The 21,435-nt window shown below is 36.7% G+C and overlaps 1 protein-coding gene across 1 annotated transcript in view; it reads left to right on the forward strand.

Annotated features, from left to right (window-relative positions):
• Nucleotides 1–21,435, forward strand: part of JMJD1C (jumonji domain containing 1C) — a 291,791-nt gene that overhangs the window by 6,491 nt on the left and 263,865 nt on the right. The gene's annotated exons all lie outside the window — the stretch shown is intronic.

Consider the following 21,435-nt stretch of genomic DNA (forward strand, 5'->3'; position numbering starts at 1 on the left):
TAAAAGCATAAATATATATATACATACATATATATATATGTGTGTGTGTGTATATATATATATATATATATATATATATATATATACACTCAGAATCTCTTGCTTCTCTGTAAGAAGGAGCTTAGGAGTTGCCACTATCCTAACTAAGTAAACAGCTGAACAAACTAATAAATCAACAAGTCTTCTAGATCCTTCAGAGAAGTGTGGTTACAGAGTAAACTGCTGCTCCCCAAATTGGAGAGACAGGCAAATACAGAGAATCACAACTTACCATAGCAGGTACCTTTGCAGGAACCAGCGCCAGGGTAGGAAAACCTAAATTGTAATTGATGAATCTAGAGACTCACTGTAGACAACTCTGAGAGTTAAAAACTGCAAGAGAATCCAACAGTGGAGTCCACACACTTTTGTGAGTTTTATCTCTAGGAGCTTTACCAGGTCCTCACAGTTAGTATCGGAGAAAAATCCCCTCAGGTTTTGGGGAGAAGGGAAAAGGAACCATTTTGAAATATGCATGAGCATTCCGTTTTTCTGAACAAGATGGGCCCTCAGGAGAAACTGTTTTACCAGAGCCTAACCTAAGTTGGGGAATGGAAATACCCAACACCAGCCAGTTCTAGCCTTCCACCTGGGAGAAGGGAAAAACCCAATTTGAGCCCCACCTCTGCCATACATGTAGAGGAAGGGAAATACGTAATTCCAGCCCCCTCCAGCTATCCTGTCCCATCTAAGGGGAGTGGGGAGGTGCGGACTGAGACGTTCACAGTAAAGTTCACAGTCCAGAGGTACTGGCTCATTGAAAGACAGACTTAATCAAAGTCTTAATAGAACACTCTTCCCTCCACCATACCAGTACATTGCTAAAGACCTATTTGCCACAGTTTCTTTTATCCAGTGCATAATGTCTGCCTTTTAACAACAACAACAACAAAATTACAATTTACACTAAAAAGCAAAACATACAGTTTGAAGAGACTGAGCAATCGCCAGAACCAGAGTCAGGTATGAAAGGAATGTTGGAATTGTCAAACCAGGAATTAAAGAAAAAAACATGATTAGTATGTTTAGGGTTTTAATGGAAAAAGTAGGCAACATGCAAAATTAGATGGATAATATAAGCTGAGAAGTGTAGATTATAAGAAAGAATGAAAATGAAATGTTAGAGACCAGAAGTACTGTAGCAGAAATGAATACTTTTGTCATTCCCATTACTGGACAGGACATGGCTGAGGAAAGAAACTCTGAGCTTCAGGATATGACAATACGTACCCATATGAGAATATTCCAAAACTGAAAAGCAAAGAAGAAAAGAATAGAAAAAAAAACAAACAAACAGAGCAGAGTATCCCCAAATGAGAACAGCTACAAAGGACATAGTGTGCCTATAACGTGAATACCAGGAGAAGGAGTCAGTAATGACTGAGAATTTTCCCAAATTAATGTCAGCACCAAACCACAGACCCAGGAAATTAGAGAACACCATGCAGGATAAATGTCAAAAAACAAAAAAAAAACTACGCCTAGATAATAATGTATTCAAACTTTAGAAAATCAATAAAAAGAAAAACATTTTGAAAGAAGCCAGAGGAAAAATAAAAACCTTACCTATAGAGGATCAAGGATGAGGATTACATTAGACTTTTCCTCAAAAACCATGCAAGCAAGAAGAGAGTAGAGTAAAATATTTAAAGTATTGAGAGAAAAAAACAAAACAAAACCCACTAATCTAGAATTCTATACCCTGTGAAATAATCCTTCAAAAGTTAAGGACAGGGGCGGCTGGTTAGCTCAAGTGGTTAGAGCACAGTGCTCACAACACCAAGGTCGTCGGTTTGATTCCCACATGGGCCTCTGAGTTGTGCCCTCCACAACTAGATTGAAGCCAATTACTTGACTTGGAGATGATGGGTCCTGGAAAAGAAACACACTTCCTCATTAAAAACAAAAAGCGAAGGAGAAATAACGATGTTCTCAGACAAACAAAAAATTGAGGGAATTTATGGCCAGTAGACCTGCTTTGCTATGTGAAAAGAAATACTTCAGAAAGAAGGAAAATGATACACATCAGAAACTGATCTGCATTAAGGAAGGGCATTGGAAAAGGTATCAGTGAAGGTAAAATAAAGTTTATTCTTATTGTTAATTGATCTAGATGACTTCAGAATAATGGCAGCAATATATTTTATTGTATGTGTGTATGTTTATGCTTATGAAGGCTTATATATAAGTGAAATGAATGAAACCAGTGGTGCAAAGGATGGGAGGAAGGAATTAGGAATATTTTGTTTTTTTAAGGTACTTGCAGTACCTGTGAAGCAGAATAGAGTTATTTAAAGGTAGACTTAGATTACTTGTAAATGTATATTACAAACTCCAGGGCAACCACTAACAAATGTTCAAAAAGTATAAATTTGATAGGTTAAGAGAGGAGAGAAAATCAAATCACAAAATGCACAGAAGGCAGAAAAAAATGTGGAACAAAAATAGAAACAAAATACAATTGCAGCAAGTTAATATCTACCTAGGTTTATCAGTAATCACCTCAGTGATCTAAATCTATAAATTAAAAGACAGATTATCAGGGAGGGTAAAAAACCAAGACCCCTCTATATGTTGTCTGTTATATGAAACTCACTTTAAAAACAGATCCAGATCAACAATAAAGGGATAGAGGAAGATTTAACATGCTAACACTAATCAAAAGAAAGCAGGGATAATTAATTTTAGACAGCAGACTTGAGAGCAAGGAAACTTATTAAGGATAAAGAGGGGCATTACATATGACAAAGAGGCCAGTACTCCAAGAAGACATAACAACCTTAATATGTATGTGCCTAACAGTGTCAAAGCACGTGAGGCAAAAACTGACAGAACTGCAAGTAGAACTACGTGAATCCACTATTGTTGGAGACTTTAACACTCCTCTCAGATTTTAGACAGATCCAACAGGCAGAAAATTAGTAAAGACATAGTTGAACTCAAAAGCACTATCAGTCAACTAAATATAATTGATATCTATAGACTACAGATTACACATTCTTCTCAAGCTCAGTTTCTTACAAAACTTGTCATCCGATCCAGCAGATCAAGCAATCACACTCCTTGATATTTACTCAAAGGAATTGAAAACTTATGTCCACACAAAAACTTGCACACACATGTTTGCTGCAGCTTTATTCATTCATAGTTTCACAAACTTGGAAATAACCAAGATGTCCTTCAGTAGGTGAATGGATAAATAAACTGGTACAACCAGAAAATGGGATGTTATTCAAGGTCAAAAAGAAATGAGCTATCAGGCCCTGAAACGTGGAGGAAACTTGAATGCATATTACTAAGTGATAGAAAACAATCTGAAAGGCTGTATGAGTCTATATGACATCCTGGAAGAGGCAAAACTATGTAGACAGTAGAAAGATTTGTGGTTGCTAGGGGTTAGGGGTGAGGAAGTAAATGAATAGGCAGGGCAAGACATGAGGATTTTTAGGGCAGTGAAACTCTTCTGTAAGTTACTGCAGTGGTGTAATCATGTCATTGTATATTTGTCCAAACCCATAGAATGTACAACACCAAGCGTGAACTTTAATATAATCTGTATGGACTCTGGGTGATAATTATATGTCAATGTAGGCTTATCAATTTTAATAGGTGTACTACTGGTGGGGGATGTTAATAGTGGGGGAGGTTGTATGTGTGTGGGGATGGAAGGTATACGGGAGCTCTCTGTCTTTTACCCTTAATTTTTCCGTGAACCTAAAAAAATGAAGTTTATTAATAAAAAAAATCTCATTAGAAAAAATGCACAAAGACAATTTACAGAAAGCAGTAAAATTGGCCAGGATACTGTATTCCTAACTAATCTAGAGATACAAGTGGTCCAAGTTCAGAACTGGGTCTTGTTCAAGAAGCATAGTTCAACACCAAAAATTATTAAAAAGGAATTCCATTTGTCCTCAAAGAGCATTAAAGGGAATTTAGTTCATAACAAAATTAATAATTCTTGCAAGATCTTTTCTCTTCCTGCCCTCAAGCCTCTCATAGGTCAAACTCGAAAGCTTTTTCCTTAGATCTCAGCTAAAAAGGTCTCTCCATTGCCTCCCCCAACATTACTTAATTGTTTTCTTTACTATGTTGACCAACTTAGTAAGTCATTCCTAAGGAAGGAAAAAAAGCATGGGGGAGGAGGGCTGTGGACACGCACATGTTAATAAAATTTGCCATGTTACACTAATAATCAGTTTCACTGATTATTAAGGAAATCCAGATTAAAGAAAAACGTATAAGATGCACCTTAATTTTGGGGCCCGAAATTTGAAAAAAAATGTATTACATAAAGTTATTGAACTCAAGTTTTATTCATTATAAAATTCATACAACTCCTCATCACTGTCAAAACTCCCAACCATTAGCTTGTCCTCATCTGTGTCTGATGACAAATCACTGTCTTCATATATTGCCTCGTACTCAGTTCCATCTATGGCATTTGAAATGCCACACTTCTTAAATGACTTGACAACGATCTACAACCACTGTATAAGACACACCCAGTTTTAGACCCCAAATTTTTTGAAAAAGGGAGCGTCTGATACATGGAGAAATACGGGTATCTCAAAATTGTTTGTACATCCTGTCTGTATTCAAATCACCTGTGTGGTAATTCAGAAACGAACTGATTCTCAGTTCCTATCCCATACCAACTGAGAATCAGAATCTCTGGGTAGGCCCCAGGTATCTTTTTTAACAAGCTCATCATAAGTAGGTAATGTAATTAACTATCTGGTTAAATAATTAAGAGCCATTATTTCAGGCTCTATGGTTTGTGAACTTCTGCTCTGCTCAAGCTCCAGTCCCCTCCAGCTCTAAGTAACCCAGGAAGGACTTGACCAGAATACTTCTCCATCCCCAAATCTTTGAATTTCCATTCTCGTTACCTTGAAATTCTTTTATATAATTGATCACTCTCCTTTTAAAAAAATATTATTTTATTCCTGGTTCAAAGAAAGAACAGGTACCCCTTGCTAAAAATTGCTCAAGGAAGCGCTTGAGCCTTCTTTCACACCTCTTTCCAAACATTCTGTGCTCCTCCTTCCTACCACCTTCCCTCCTTTACTTTGTTTTTGAGATTTATCCTTTCTTGTGACTGTAGTTCACTGATTGACTGTTATGTAATATTCTATTATGTATATATAAACAATATATTTTTCATTCCATTTAAGTATATTTTGGATGTTTGAAATATTTTTTTTTCTCCAGCTGCATTTGCGAAGGTTTATTTAAGGTATATGATGTTTAAAGCAACATATTTAAAACACTGTAGACACCTGAAGTATAGTTTCCTTCCATTACTGTATATTTAACACCCCTTTATGTACTTTGCCCTTCCCCCCCTCCTGTAACCACCATTCTGTTGTCTGTATTATACAGAGTTTGTGTTTGATATGTTCATGTGTTACTTTTTGTTTTATATGCCACATATGAGTGAAATTGTGGTTTCTGTCCTTTTCTTCTGACTTATTTCATTTATCATAATACTCTCTAGATCCATCTATATCACAAATGGCAGTATTTCATCTTTTTCATGGATGAATAGTATTCCATCACACACACACACATCATCATCATCATCATCATCATCATCATCATCATCATCATCATCTTTATTCAATCAACTATCAGTGTACACTTAGGTTGTTTCCATGCCTTGGCTATTGTAAATAATGATGCAGTAAGCATCAGAGTACATATATCTTTATCAGTAAGTGTTTTCAGATTTTTCAGGTAAATAACCAGAAAATGGGTTGCTGGATCATATGGTAGTTCTATTCTTAATTTTTTGGGGAACCTCCATACTCAAAAACTTTTTTTAACCTAAACACTATTTTGAGTCCAAGTTTCATCAGATTGCTAAAGAGGTCTGTGGCACAAAAAGCTTAAGGACCCTTGGTAAACTGAGGCAGTGGCTCTGCCAGAATGTATCGGTACTTTGTCATTTTGGGCAAGTTACATTCAAGTGTTTACTTCCCTAGAGTAAAGTGGTTCAAGTAAAAGATCTCTTCCAACTCTGAAATTCTTCCCTTAATTTTTCTCTTCATCAAACGCAACTTCTTCCCCAGCCTTCCCCATCTCACTAAATTATGTAACTCTCCACCTAGTTCCTCAAGTCAAAAACATAGGAGTTATCCTTGATTTCTCTTTTTTCTCACCTATTGTATTCAATATATCACCAAGTCTTGTCAATTTCACTTCCTAACCTTCTGAATCTGTCTATACCTATCTCTACCACCTCTCTTAGCTGGACTACTGCAAGTCTTCTAATACATCTATTTCCATTCTTGACCAGCTACGCTCTGTTATCTGCATAACAACCATAGTGGCCTTTTTAGCACAAATGATAGGACTTTTGTTTACTATTTAAAACCCCCTCCAATGGCTTTCTTTGCACTTGGATTAAAATCGTATGTGAGTTGGCCCCTGCCTGCCTTTCCAACTTCCTCTGATGTCACTCTATTCCTCGCCCAGCTTTAGCAACACTGGCATTTTTTTTCCTGTTCCTATAAACATGTCATGTTACTTTCTGTTTTAGGGTCTTTGCATTTGCTGGTCCCTGCTCCACAATTAGCAGCTGTTTTCTCTGGATTGTCTTCTCAGTGCCATTCAGATTCCAGGGTGCTTTCTGCATTTATCACCCAATCTGTCCTACCCACCCAGTCGCTCTTGGACCTTCCCGTTCTGGTTCTCTACAGCAGTACTCAGCACTGCTGCTGTTCTTGTTTTTAGTGTCCTCCTCTACTTAGAAAGTAAAGGAAGGTCGTCGGCCCTGTTTTCACTGTTATATTCCAAATATCTACAATAAATATTTATTGAAATATTTTGGACTGCATTAAATCTTAATTAATGAATATTTGGGACTACACTAAGTACTACGAGACTATTTAAACTGGTCAGGATTTAAAACTCAGAGGGCTAGTGATGCCTTGAAGAGTGAGAGGATGTGTCCAATGCAAGTAAAATTGGGAATGAGAAAGAGTTGAGTCATTGATGATTTGATAATGTCATCACATAAAAAATAAAAATGACTTATAAAGATTCCAAGGAAATGAATCAAATTTTTTTATTCAGGGAGTTGGGTATAGGGAGGTTAGCTCTGTGTGTGTGTGTGTGTGTGTGTATATATATATATATATATATATATATCCACTAGGATTTTGAGTGGTTAACTGCATAGCATTTTATGGAATGTGCCCCAACCAAAATCGGCCATAATAGAACGATCATTTTAGAATGTCATGGTAGAGTGTGGCTTGTAACAGCTGAAGTGGAACAAGCAAGGAAGCAGAATAAGGAAAACAGCGAGCTTAGAAACATGAGCCTGTGGACACTGGTGGAGCCAGATACTTTTTAATGCATCAAAATGATCCAGATCCCAGAGAGGGGGCCTAGGATAGAGACTCAGTGACCATACTCGAAGCAACTGCCAGAAAGTGTTCAGTAGTTGAAGAAGCAGAACTAGGCAGTTGGAGACAGGGTAAGTCAGTCAGCAAGTGGCCAGGAGAATAAAAAAAAAATTGAAAGAAACCAGGTAAACAAAAATTATCTACGATTCACAGCAAAGAGTAAATGTTGAGTTAACTTCATGTGCCTTTATTCACTTCTTCCTAGTGAGAGCTAATCTCAAAGTTTCCTGCCAGTGATAATAAAAAGCAGCTGGTGGACTATGAGTGTGGGATTTGGAGGGAGGAAGGGACTAGAGTGAGGGTGATGCAGACTTATTTCTGGGTTGAAGCATTTTTTGGCAGAAAATCAGATGTTAGATCCATCACAGACCATTGAGGTCGTTTAGTCTATTGTCTCTCAAAATTTTCATACAAAGGCGCTCTTAAATTGTTTTTCTACTATGAATCCCATATTACAAAAACCTTTAATTTTTAATAATTTGCCTCCCTATTTTTAACCAAGGACTATAATTAGAGCAGCATATGCTATCCATACTGAATTGACATGAGTTCTACTAAAGGCAAAAACCCCTGCTATTTTAGCTATTTTGTATGGCATTTTGCAATTAAATGGTTGTTTCATTTAGACTTTTCAAATATTAAAAATGAGAGCTTTGGAGAGCTTGGACATTGAAGCCCTAAATTTATTTCTCAAGCCCTTTGATTTTAAATCTTTCTTTGTCTCTTCAGAGTTGTGATTTTGCATAAGTTACTTAGCTCTAAGACTCAGTTTTCCCATCTACAAAATGAGTATAGCAACAATGCCTACTTCAGGAAGTTATTTTGAGGATCACGTGAAATAATTCCTTTAAGCACTGGCATATTGCCTGATACATAGCGTGACATCAATAATTATTAGCCATTATTCTATTTTTATAACTGTTATTGCTATTTAGAGCTATGTAGCTCATATTCCTGGAATTGTATTGTAGATTTTGGATTCAGCATTTGATCTTTTTATCCCCAAGAATTGATTTGCTCTTCTTTAACCTCAAATAAGATGGAGTTGAGCAAAGAACTTATTATATTGGCAGTTATAGGTGGAGAGAGAATTGAAGAGCTGGCAGGTTTTTAAAGCCTCCATCCTATACAAAAAAACAGCTGTTCTCCATTCTCTGAGCACAGGGTGAGAGGAAACAGGCTTCAGCTTCAGTAGTAAGATTACTGAGGTGCCATAATGAGCTGCTGGTGATGTTTTAGAACTCACCTTATAGTGAAGTTAGGAGTTAGGATAAAATTTGCAAATTGGCAAAATTAGTAAAAAATTCTGGCCTTCGATGTCTTTCATGCATTCCATATTGCAACGCATTTCATAATTGGAATAATATAAAAGTGAATGTACATAAATGAATACAGTATATTTCCTTGGTAGCTGTTGGCATGTTTTTTTAACATGGTAAGAAAAACTAAAATATTAGAAACTTTAACCATAGCATCCAATAAGGTGACATTGAAGTGAGCTGATAATATGGGCATTCATGTGTCTTGATTAAGCTACAGTGTCCAGAGAGGGATTCAAGTCGACCTTACCTCCAATTGACTGGAAATTGTGGGCAAGTTACTCAGTTTTTGCGTCTTTCTGTCTTCATCTGTAAAATGGGAATTATGAAATCTATCTTATAGGGATGTAATAGTTCATATGTTTGTGCTATAATTCTAAAGTGCTATTCTAAGAGGGAAAGTATTATTTATTTTAAAATTGCATTAACTAGGTTTGGTCTTTCTCTACCAATCCAACTTTGATAGTTAAATATTCATTTGTTATGGATAGTTGTAACTAACACAAGAATTATGTGCCTGGCCTCTAAGTGGTTTATTTATATTTACCCTTAATTAAACCTTAAGATATGACTAATTAAAGGCTGATCTACTTAATAGGAATATGTTCAAATTGTTTAGATACAAAGTAGACTACTAAATATGTAGTATGATTCATTAGGATGATAACATTTTAACAGGTAAAAATAATTTGTAAATATCATGTGAAGCAATTTTTTTTTTTTAAGATTTTATTGGGGAATTGGGGGAGGGGAACAGCGCCAGGGAATCTGGGGAAGGAGAACAGACAAGTTGCTGTCCTTCTGTTCTTCAGTCTAGTTGTGGAGGACATTGCTTCACTGGCCTATGTTGATATTATCATTGCACTCTTCCCGGGTGAGGCAGATGGGTCGCTGGCCTCTGGATGGCCGTTCACCGCGGCTCTTGGCAGCCCACACCGGCTGCCAGCCACACACGGTAGCTTATGGCAGCCCACTACAGCAGGGGCTGCAGCCTACGCCGTCGTTGGCGACTCATGGCAGCCCAGCTCCAGGTCGAGCCGTTGTTCACCATCTTAGCTGTAGAGGGCAGTGTCACTGGCCCTCATGTGGGATCCGAACCCGGGCCCTGCTGCTCAGAGCTGGCATCCCAAGCCAGCTCTTAACCAACGTGCCACTTGGCTGCCCAGCAATTTGAAGTATAAGGCTTCACTTAAAACAAATGAGTCTATTTAATAATAGTTTATTTTCTAACGTATTTTAACATGTCCCCTTCAATCTTGTGTCTATTTATAAATTTGCTTTTTAAATACTTTCATAATATATAGTTCAGAAGTTTGAATTTATAAATTCTTAGTAAGAGGCTTGAGGCACTGAGTTTCTACTCTGAGTTTGTCTTGAACTGATTTTAGTTTTCAATTTTTTTCTTAGTATTTGGGTGTGATACCCTTCGATACCCTTCAGTATTTTCTGAGTTATTGTTTTTCCGTGATATCTTTCCTATACAGACTATTCTAAATGTATGTCTTTTTCAGTCGACATAATGGCCTTAATCTACATTAGTACATTGGCCTTTAATCAGTTGCGTCTATAAATTTTACACAAGTTTAGAAGTTCTATTGCCTACTTTTTAGTAGATTGAACATTTAAATATAGTAGCTTAAGACTTTTAAAGAACTTCAATAACACTGCATCTCTCTTTTTATCTGTTTTATCCAGTTATTTTGTAATGACTTGGCACTGCTTTTTCTAGTTTGGGTTTTTGGGTTTTTTTCCAGTATTTATTGCTCATAGTTATTTGTACTTAATAATTTATAATAATATGAGCTCTATTAAGAAAGCATATTGTTCTAATGTATTATTGGGATAAAAACTTCTTGATTATTAAACTGATAGCTAAAATAATCACAGAGTTTGAATTAATGTGAATATATGATGAATTTGTAGTTTAAGATTTCCAAGAAATGATTTGAAGTCATCTAGTTCTAAATTAACTAGAGATGTTTTTTGATATGCTTATTTTTTTTTTATAATAGTTGATGTCTCACTTTTTTCATGTAGGAATAGCTATTGTTATGAAGCATTTTTTTTTTTTTTAGCTGAGCCATCCTGCCACCTGTTGGCACTCAGCGGCTGCTCAGCTCGGGCTGGGACTTGAACCGCTGTTGCTCAGAGCTCAAACTCTTGAGTAAGCTCAACCAACTGAGCCACTCAGCCGGCCCTGAAGCATTATTAATTAATCAAAAATAGAATTGAAGCTTATGTGTTTATATTAATTTAGAATTTATAGTCAGAGAGGATGTGAAAATTGTGAGGCGCAGACAAAAGGCCCAACAAGTGTAACAATTTGTTTGTTGAGTCAGACAGTCCTACATTTTACTTCTATAACTCCCCAGGACATCGCCCTGGTATTTATGGTGATGACTTTGGCTAACTGAGGAAAGGCAAAATTAAATAAAATTTGTATTCTTTAGAAAGGCTAAAAAATGTTGAGTATTTTGGAAGTGAAGATTTAGAAGTAGATTTCTTCCACTAGTGGTTAAAATAAAACTAAATACTAATCAGATAAGGGAATTTTAAAAAATATTTGTGCCTTCTAATCCTAATATTGACAATGCACTTTGAAGGGTCATTAAGCAATATACCTTAATGATTAAGAGCAAGGATTTTAAAGTGAATGACACAGTTTGAATTCTGCTCTCACCACTTTCTGACTGTGTGATCTTTGGGCAGGTACTTTGCAATCTAGGGATGATAAGGCCTCTCTTATGGGTTTGTCAGAATTAAATTAGCTAGTGTTTGTGATGTACTTAGTATAAGGCTTGACACGAAATGGTTACTGTTTTTAATTATTATTATTGTAAAACTCAGTGACAACTTTATACCATTACTTGATTGTCTAGTTTCTTTCAACTAGTTTGCAAACTTGTTGAGGAAAGGAAGAAGGTATAGTTTTCTGCTTTTCGGCTATTCTTCCTGTCTTAACACTTCATATGCAAAGATATCATTCTTGAGTTATCTGTTTCAGCTCTTTGAGACCTTGAAGGCCCTGGAGCTAGTAAGCTTTATAATTTTGTGTAGGCACAAATTAGAATTTCATATGCTAGGGACCCTTGTAAGTAGGAGTGAGTCACTAATCTAGTAAAGATGGTGACCTTTCTGCTCTTTTTTTCCAGCAAGTGCATAACTCTTCTAAAGTTACCTTGCTGTATTCTGCAGGCCAAAGTAAGTGCCATCATTTTATTTCTAAGTTTGGGGATTTGTGAAGTACCTTACAATCTACCTTAGTATGTATTTATTGAATGATACCTCTCCAAAGTGAAGAAGAACTTTATTGTACTCTTAATATGGAACAACTCAGACTGATTGGTTGCTTTGACATGTTTCAAAGATTTTTGGATTACTTTTTCTTTGTTTTCTGAAGGCATCAGGTTTTTTGAGTCCATATCATCTGTAGGTTACATTTAGAATTAGTTTAAAATTTTTTTTCTCTCTGAGCTTTTATCTTGAGCTTTTTCTAAAGTATGTCTCTTGCTTACTCTTTTACTTTGGGCTTTTTAGTCAGATTGTTACTCCAGTGGGATTCTCCCAGTTTGCAAAGAAAGCTGGTACAGCTTTAGAGCAGAAAATTAACTTTGTTTACAGTGAAGTCAATTAGCGAACTTTGTAAAGTCATCTATTTATAGATACAATTTTTTATGATATAACTTACATATCATGTAATGTATCCAATAAAAGCATACATTTCTGTAATTTTTAGCATATTCATCGAACTGTGCAGCCCTCATTGCAGTCAGTTGGGTTTGTTTTTTTTTAGATTTTATTGGGGAATTGGGATAGGAAACAGCATTGAGGAATTGAGGGGAGAGGAGACAAGTTGCTGTCCTTTTGTTCTTCAGTCTAGTTGTGGAGGACGTCGCTTCACTGGCCCATGTTGGTATTATTGCATTCTTCCCGGGTAAGGTAGATCGGTCGCCGGCCGTTGGACGGCTGCTCACGGCAGTTCACAGCAGCCTACGCCATTGCCGGCCACTCACAGCAGCCAAGCTCCAGGTCGAGCTGTTGGTCACCATCTTAGCTATAGAGAGCGCAGAATCACTGGCCCATGTGGGATCCGAACTGGCGGCCCTGCTGCTCAGAGCTCGCGCTCCCAAGCCAACTCATGACCAATGAGCCACTTGGCCAGACCTGCAGTCAGTTTTAAAGCACCCTAATCATCCCCAAAAGACATTTAATACATTTTAACAGTCACTTCTCATTCATGTAAATGGAATCATACAATATGTGGCCTTTTGTAACTGGCTTATTTCACTTTAAAGGTTTTCAAAGTTCAGCCTCTTGTAGCATATATCAGTACTTCATTCACTTTTATTGCTGAAAGTTCTGTTGTATGGGTATACAACATTTTATTCAATCCATTTATCAGTTGATAGACAGTTGGATTGTTTCCACTTTTAGACCATTGTGAGTAATGCTGCTGTGAATATATATATATATATATATATATATACACACACACACACACACACACACACACACACAAGTTTTTATGTGGAAATATGTTTTCATTTCTCTTGGGAGATAATTTTTCTTATTAAACAAAATAAAAATTTCCTTGTAAATGAAAAAGAAGTTGTTTGCTGCTTTTAGAAAAATCTTTTGTAGATGTTTTAAAATTCTATCAATCCTTTTTATCCCCATATATTAGTTAGATTTTGCTAGGTTTGCTGCACTAACAAATCACTTCCAAATCTCAATAGTTTACAACAATAAAGGTTTGTTTCTTGCTTATGTTTTATGTTAATTGTAGTTGGTTGGGCTCTGCTGCACGTGTCTTCACATTCCAGGATTCAGGCTGAAGGAATGACCCCCTATTTGGGACATGTTATTCTTATAACTGAAGGAAAAACAGTAAAACTGGTGGAAACATGCATTTAAAGCCTTTGCTCGGAACTGGCATGTGTCACATTTCTGCTGACATTTCATTGACTTAGGCAAGTCATATGGCAAAGCTAACATTTGGGCAGGGAAACAATCTGACTATAGGTAGGCACTGCAAGCCACATGGCATTAGGTAGGGATATATATCCTTCTTACATGGAAGGAGGCACAAATGATTGGGAACAAAAATTCAGGTTATCACACCTCAGAAGAAAATAATGAAAGTTAGGAGGAAAGCTGAAGAAAGGTGAGGTGAAGCTGGTGGAGCTTCATGTCTTTTGAATTCAAGAGACTATCCTAGGACTTGACAAGTAAGGGTAATTTTTAGAACTGAGGCCGGGGGTAGCCCACTTCAACCAGCAGTATCTAAAAGTGAGCCACAGACCCATGCAAGAGGATGAGGGTGGGGACGAGAGATCCAATTATGTGTTACCTGAGAGATGACTCATCAGAGAAGACTAGAAGAGACGCCTGGGTGCAGTCTTTTACCAATCCCATTTCCCTCTTGACAGCCCATCATAGAGAAGGTCCTCCTATCCAGGCATCTCTTTGTTACCCTATTACTTGGGAAATTGAGCCAGGTAGAAAATTGAACCAAGCCTATTTTCTTTCTACCTACCTACTTTTTCCTGATACCCCTTTACCTCTATAGGAGGTGTTACAAGAGCTTTTATTTGATTGCCTGCTGGGTGTCAGTTACTTCAGACAAGGATGTCTCCATCTTGAAAATTCTGAGATAGGGCTTTCTGGGGTGAGAGTAGAGAGGAATCTTAAGTCAGACCAGTTTCTATATAAATACATACTTTGCCTCCCAGCCCAGCTATCTGTTATTACAGGAGTTCTCAAAGTATGGTCCTGGGACCAGCAGCATCATTAGCATCATGTGGGAAGTTGTTAAAAATTCTCAGGCCCCATGCTAGACCTACTAGGCATGGGCTTAGCAATTTGTGTTTTAATAAGTGGTTCTGATGCACAATGACGTTTGAGAGTCACTGTATTACTTTATGCTCCTTGCTCCCCTTTCCCCCTTTAAAAAAGATCAATTTGCCCCTCTCACTCTCTTCTGTCCTCACCAATATATTTCTTATGTCTCAGGCCTTGCAGCATTTTTTTAAAATTTAGTTTTCACTATGGAAAATTTGCATATATACAGAAGTAGAGAATAGTAAAGAATTCCCATGTACTCAGCAACTAATTAATTGCAACAATTGTGAACACATGGCCAACACTGATTCATCATTACCCTCATTGATGCCCACCCTGCCTAACATTATTTTGAAGCAACATATCAATTAATCTGTGCATCTGTTTATCTAGAAGCTAAGGTCCCTCCCCTCCCCTTCCCTCCCTTCCCCTCCCCTTCCCTCCCCTTCCTTCTCTTCTCCTCTCCCCTCTCCTTCCTTCTTCCTAGGGTACCATTATCCTTCCCTTTCAAAAGAGCCAAAACCAAATCATAATCTCTTAATATCACCAACTATCTAGTCAATATTTCCCTAGATATGTATTTTTTCTCTTGTGAAAAAATAGTTTGTTTTCTTGAATTGAGATCAAAATAAGGCCTGCACGGTGTTGTCTCTTAAATTCTTTCAATCTGTAAGTTTTTTCTTCCTCTCCTTCACCCCCATTCCCTTAACACTTTTTTTTTTTTTTTAAAGAAATTAGGTTATTTATCCTGTAGAGTTTCCCTGGTCTTGATTTTGCTGATTGCATACCTGTGGTGTCATTTAACATGTTCCTTTGCCCCTTTACAAATTGGTAATTAGATTTAGAGGCTTGGTCAAATTCAGGTTTGATTTTTGTTTTGGCACAGCTGCCTCATAAGCTGTATTGTATATTTCCATTAAGAGGCACATAATGTCTGTTAGTAGACATTGATGGTCATTGCATAGTTCCATTAATCTACTAGGGGTTGCAAAATGGTGGTATTCTTTCTCTTTTTTATTTTATCATTTCTTCCTCATATTTAATAACTAAAATATTTTTAAATAGAGAAATTTTCCCTTGTCAACTATTTGTTACCCTGAGGTAACGTTTAAATAGGAAAGAAACAGTAAAGACTCATTTCTTTCCCTTGATTTATCAATTTTGAAACTAATGAGTTGGTTCCTAAGGATCCTCCAAAAATGGTGAATTATAGTATTTTTTATGAATTCAGGCATTTAAAAATATATGGTGTTTTAGTCCACTACTCAACTTATTGATACTCAAATTGGCGAGTGAAAGGCACTTCAAGTTGGCTCCTGTATCCTCTTGACATGACCTTAGTAGTCCTTGGTTGCTTCCGGGTTTTTGGTGTCAGACATCCCAGGATCATCTTGGAATGTTCTGACCCAGACCTAGAATCAGCTATTTGCTTGTAGAACCTTGGTAGTTAGAGACTACAGTCTATACGCTATGGGTTCTCATTGCTACTTAGTTTTTCATTGAACAGATCCAGGAAATACGGTATTAGTTGTTGTTGTTTTTTTCTTAGTGTGTAGGCACTGTACTTGGCACTTGGAGAAGCAGATACAAAACATGGTCCTGTCTTTGGTAATAATTAAATCATGGTATTATAAATATTAAAATATTTGGCTTTCAGTATAAAAGCTCATAGGAGGGTCACCTAATATAGAGGGAAGGTGAGCATCAAGGAAAGCCTCCTCAAGGTGATAGCACTTGACATCAGCTTTGAGGAATAAAGTGAAGAGAAGGTACTTTGGGGAGTTGTCTATTTAGGTCATATATGTGGTATGCCTTTGTCTGTCTTTGTAACAGTGACCTGACCAGTATGAGCCTTAGTTTTCGCATCTATACATTTATGACACTTATCAACATACATTTTACTTCTCCTCAGGTTTTCTCCATCAGTAATAATATGGTAATAATACTGCAAGAAATGTCACTGTGTGTATACTGTTGTGCATTTGTCCATGTATTTTGATAGGACAAGATTCCTAGCAGGGAAATTGCTGAATTCAAGAGTACTTACATTTTCAACTTTGTTGTATAGACTGCCAAATGGCCATTAGAAAAAGTTAGAACAATTTATAACTTTTACCAAGGAGACCTGAAACCATTTCTTCAAACCCACAATAGCGAAATCTTAAAATTAAATTACAGTATTTTCTTTTTTTAAAAGATTTTTTTGGGGAATTGGGGGAGGGGAACAGTGTTAGGGAATCAGGGAAGGGGAACAGACAAGTTGCTGTCCTTTTGTTCTTCAGTCTAGTTGTGGAGGATGTTGCTTTACTGGCCCATGTTGGTATTATCATTGCGCTCTTCCCAGGTGAGGCAGTTGCTCGCTGGCCCTTGGATGCCCGCTCACAGCAGCTCATGAAAGTGCACGCCAGCTGCCGGCCAGCCCCACTGCAGCCTACGCCGTCGCCAGCAACCCACGGTCCCCCAGCTCCAGGTTGAGCCACTGTTCATCATCTTAGCTGTAGAGGGCAGTGTCACTGGCCCTCATGTGGGATCCAAACCGGGACCCTGCTGCTCAGAGCTGGCGTCCGGCCGGCCCTAAATTACAGTATTTTCATTTATTTGGTTATTACATTGTTTTGATTCCTTCACAGAATATCAAAGGAAATTAGATGACATTTTAAATTTAAGATATTTCAGCACTTTTGGAACCTAGAAACTTATTTTATAATTGAGCTTTGGGTCGGCCAAGTGGCTCAATTGGTTAAGAGCTCTCTCAAGTATGCAAGCTCTGAGCAACAGCGGTTCAATGCCTGGCCCGAGCTGAGCTGCCAACAGGTGGCAGGAAGGCTCAGCTAAAACAAACAAACAAACAAACAAACAAAAAAACAACTTATTTTATAAGTGAGCTTTGTAACTGTTTACTATGGATCAGTAATTTTCCATATTTTGAAAAGTAATTCAAAGTCAGGATTCCAGAAATCATATACCTTCTTCCTTCTACCAGTTGCAGGCGGAAAAGATTCCTGATTTCTCATTTCTTTCACACACACTGTCTGTTTTGAAATGTGGTCTGGAGATCTGGATTAGAATGAAAACATTCCTAGAGTAGTTTGGGAGCCTAATTTTACCAGCCTTTTCCCACTTTTATATGACTTTATTACTTACTTCTATAGTGGTTTCTTGTGTGGATTTGTAAATAGCTAAACCATAAATTACGCGTGAAAGCAAAACATTTATGCTCCTTTCTTTAGGTGCTGTTGAATTTATTATTTTAATAATCTGTACTTTCAGAAATTATAAGTTTCGTTTCTGCCTACTTAAAAATAGCTTGTGATTCTTACATAGGTGTCAATCTAAATTGTAATGGTAACCATTTAAAATTGTCTGCTGTAAATACATAATTTTATCAGGTCTCCATACCCAGAGAATTGTCTTGAATTGTGAATGCTGTTGAAAAAAGAAGATAAGAGAAAGAATAAAGAAGGGAAAGAAATTGAAAGAACGCAATCCAGACAATTTTAAATCATATTTCTTGCCCCCTTACATAGAAAGCTAACACTTTTATCTGACAATCCCCATGAAGATGTAACTGTTACCTAGACTCATATTTTAGTCAGAACCTCACAGCTAAAACAAAGTGAAAACTTTAGTTAATATTGGGATTATTCAGGCAAAACTGGGGCAGGTTATTTGTCTGAATTATTTCGATCCAACCTCCTACCCCATTTTGGACTTGCCACTTTGAGCTTGGTGTATAAAAGTGTAATTTTTTTTTGTCTTATATTTTAATGATTATTTGTATTTACTAATTCACTTTTTAAAAATGACTTTTAAATCTTTATTGTAGATGAAAACTTCCTTTATCATAATGACTTTTGTCAGACTTTATTCATGTCTGGAAGGAAACTTTTTATTTGGAGATTCAGCTTGCCTTTCAAAAAAAAAGGTGGTAATTACTTTATATGTTATTTAAAAATAAACTCTCTATAAGGGCAAGGAATTTCTGCTAGGTTGAATTTTTTTTTTCCACGTTTAGAATGAACTCTTTTGTGGAGACAAATAGCTATTTCTGAAATTGGCAAGAAAACTTCTCTTGGGACTCTCATAGAAATGTTGTGGCAGCTATCTGATTCAACTGCTTAGAAAGCTCTCTGAAAGTTTCCTTATTTGTCTGGAAAGAGTCTGGAGCCCAAACCTACTTTTTCCCCTGAGGAGGATTGTAGCTCTAAGCTGATATGGGAACAACCGTGAAAGATTCTGTGGTGACAGTGTGAAATGGAGCAATAGCAAGGCATACATTTAAATTTTGTACTCCAAAGCAAATTTTCAGACACAGGAAAGAAGGGGCTCTTTATGGTACAGATAGGTTTGGGCAGTATTTCTATTCATATCTACCTTATCAGGCAACCAAGAGAAAGGAGAGGAAAGAAAGGAAGCCTCTTTTTCTCATTCTTTTCCGTTTATTCTAAACAGTCCACAATCAAGCTGACTGTTATATGAGCGAGAGTAGGTAATGCAAGAAAAAGGAGGGTCAAGAGTGTAGACGCAGATTCCTTCTTAATAAAAAGGAAAATTGTATATTTTATATATTTTAGTATATAAATATCTTTGTATATTTTAGCGAATACTGATTACCATATATTAAAATATTACATATAAATATCAAAGTACACCATGAAATTGTTTTGAATCAGATTAAGTGAAGTGGAGAAAAGGGTCAGTAATTAAAAATAATTGTGAGGCGGGGGAAAGGGAAAGGTGGTGATAAAAAAGAGGAGCTTTTTTATTTAGTAATGGTTAAAGCAAGATGAGAAAGGTAAGAGACAAGATGGAAGTACAGTAGTTAAGGAAAAGACTGGTTCTGGTTTTCTCCATCTAATGAGTAAATTCCTCTCTGTCAACTTTTGGGCTGCCCTTTAGAGAGACCCACATACTAAATTGGGTGACCATTGGGCAAGGTAGTTTAATAGCCCCGTGTCTCAGTTTCCTTATTTCTAAGGTTGGTAAACTAGCACTTTATCTGTAAATCACTCAGTGGAGTGCCTGACAGGTGATAAGTGCTCAGTAAATGTTAGCCGTTATTATTATTACCATCACTATTGTTATTACTACCTTCTTTATTTATGTAGTCAAATTGAACGACTGTATTGGAAGCTGATGATTAAATAAGACAAGGCCCCTGTTCTCATGAAGCTTCCATTCTTGTTAATGAGACAAATACAAGCTAGTAAATAATGGTGCTAAGTGCTACGAAGGAAATAAATAGGAGGGTGAGGAAGGAACAGTAACTAGGGATGTCACTTTAGGTGAGGGTGTCTGAGAAGGCCTTTCTGAAGAGGTGCTAATTTAACTGAGGCCTGAATATTAAGAATGAGCCCATTAGGTGAAGAGCCTGGGATAATGCATTCTAAAAAAGGAGCAGCATGTGCAAGGCTCAGAGGTTGGAGCAGTTTGGCACGTTTGAGGAATAGAACATGGAAAAGTGCTCCTGGACCATAGAAAACAAAGAAGAGTAGTCTGCAAGGGCCCACGGCCCTCCATCCCTCTGCTTTTCTTCCTCAGCAAGCTCCTGCTGCTCATGCATCTTGCCTGATATAGTCTTAGTGCTTGCTATCTGAGTCCCTCAGGGAAGATCAAACCTGTGGCCACACTGGAGCTAGCAGTGTTAGAGGACCTCCATAGCTATCCTTTTCAGGTTGGGCAGGAAGCCAATTATTTATTAAAACTTTAAATTTTCAGTTCTAAACTTTAAAAAAAAATCATTTTGTGAAAAAAGGTACAAAGAGGTAAAAATGGAAAAACAAGGAATTGGAGAATAGAAAGAATAAGAGGGGAAATCAGTGGGACAGAGGAATAAAAAATGTAAAAGATGATTCAAAAATGTTTTGCATCAAACAGAATAAACACATCTTTCTCTTTTTCTTGCCTAGTGTGAGTCACCTATTCTCTGTTAGCATTATCTGTTTTTGGAATTTTTACCAGAGTAGTAGTTAAGAAAAGTGGGATGTTCAGCTAATGTTTTTTAGTACTTTCAGGCAATTTTGTTCTTCTGAATTTTTATCTTTCATGTTATTATCAAAAACTTTTCAAAGTTAATTTTGAAACCAGGACATTGAAAGCTCTTCGGAAAATTGATTATATTTAATTAGTTTAGTATTTAACCTTAATCTTAGGTGAGAATTCCAGGATTCAGGTATAAATAAAATGATCTCTTGTTGACATTTCGATTGAATAGGATGTCTTACTTTATGTGGTAAGGTAGACTTAAAATTAGTTATAATTGGATTTTTTTTGGCTTTTGTAATGGGTATATTCTTATATAACAAGTTATAACCTTTCTTGTTTTATTTAATTATCTAATTTGTTTTATCCTTTGATCACTATCACATAATAATCCTTGGCCTACTGAGAATGACCAAGCTGAATTAAATTCTCCGAGTTGCATGGAATCTTTAAGCTGTTCTGTGGAATGCTCAAAAATATTGTACTATAAAAATTAGACAGTGTTCTTCTGTCATGTTTAATACCTAATGTGTTACAAATTGTCTAGAAGCTTTTAAAAACATAGACAAGTTAGACTGTTTCAGTACATTTTATATTTTATACCTTAGTTTATAGCCTGTTAGAGGGCAACAAAGAAATTGTGTTATTTTAAAAATTTAACCTGCTTCTAGAAGAAAAAAATATTTATTCTAATTGTAAATATTAGTTTGTTTTTCCCAAGTCTCCCTTAGTTTATACAGTTAATTTTTTTTTTTTTAAAGATTTTTATTGGGGAATTGGGGGGTTGGGAACAGTGCTGGGGAATTGGGGGAAGGGGAACAGACAAGTTGCTGTCGTTT

The sequence above is a fragment of the Hipposideros armiger genome, unplaced genomic scaffold, assembly GCF_001890085.2.
Source record: "Hipposideros armiger isolate ML-2016 unplaced genomic scaffold, ASM189008v1 scaffold_39, whole genome shotgun sequence".
In the NCBI taxonomy this organism is placed as follows: Eukaryota; Metazoa; Chordata; class Mammalia; order Chiroptera; family Hipposideridae; genus Hipposideros; species Hipposideros armiger.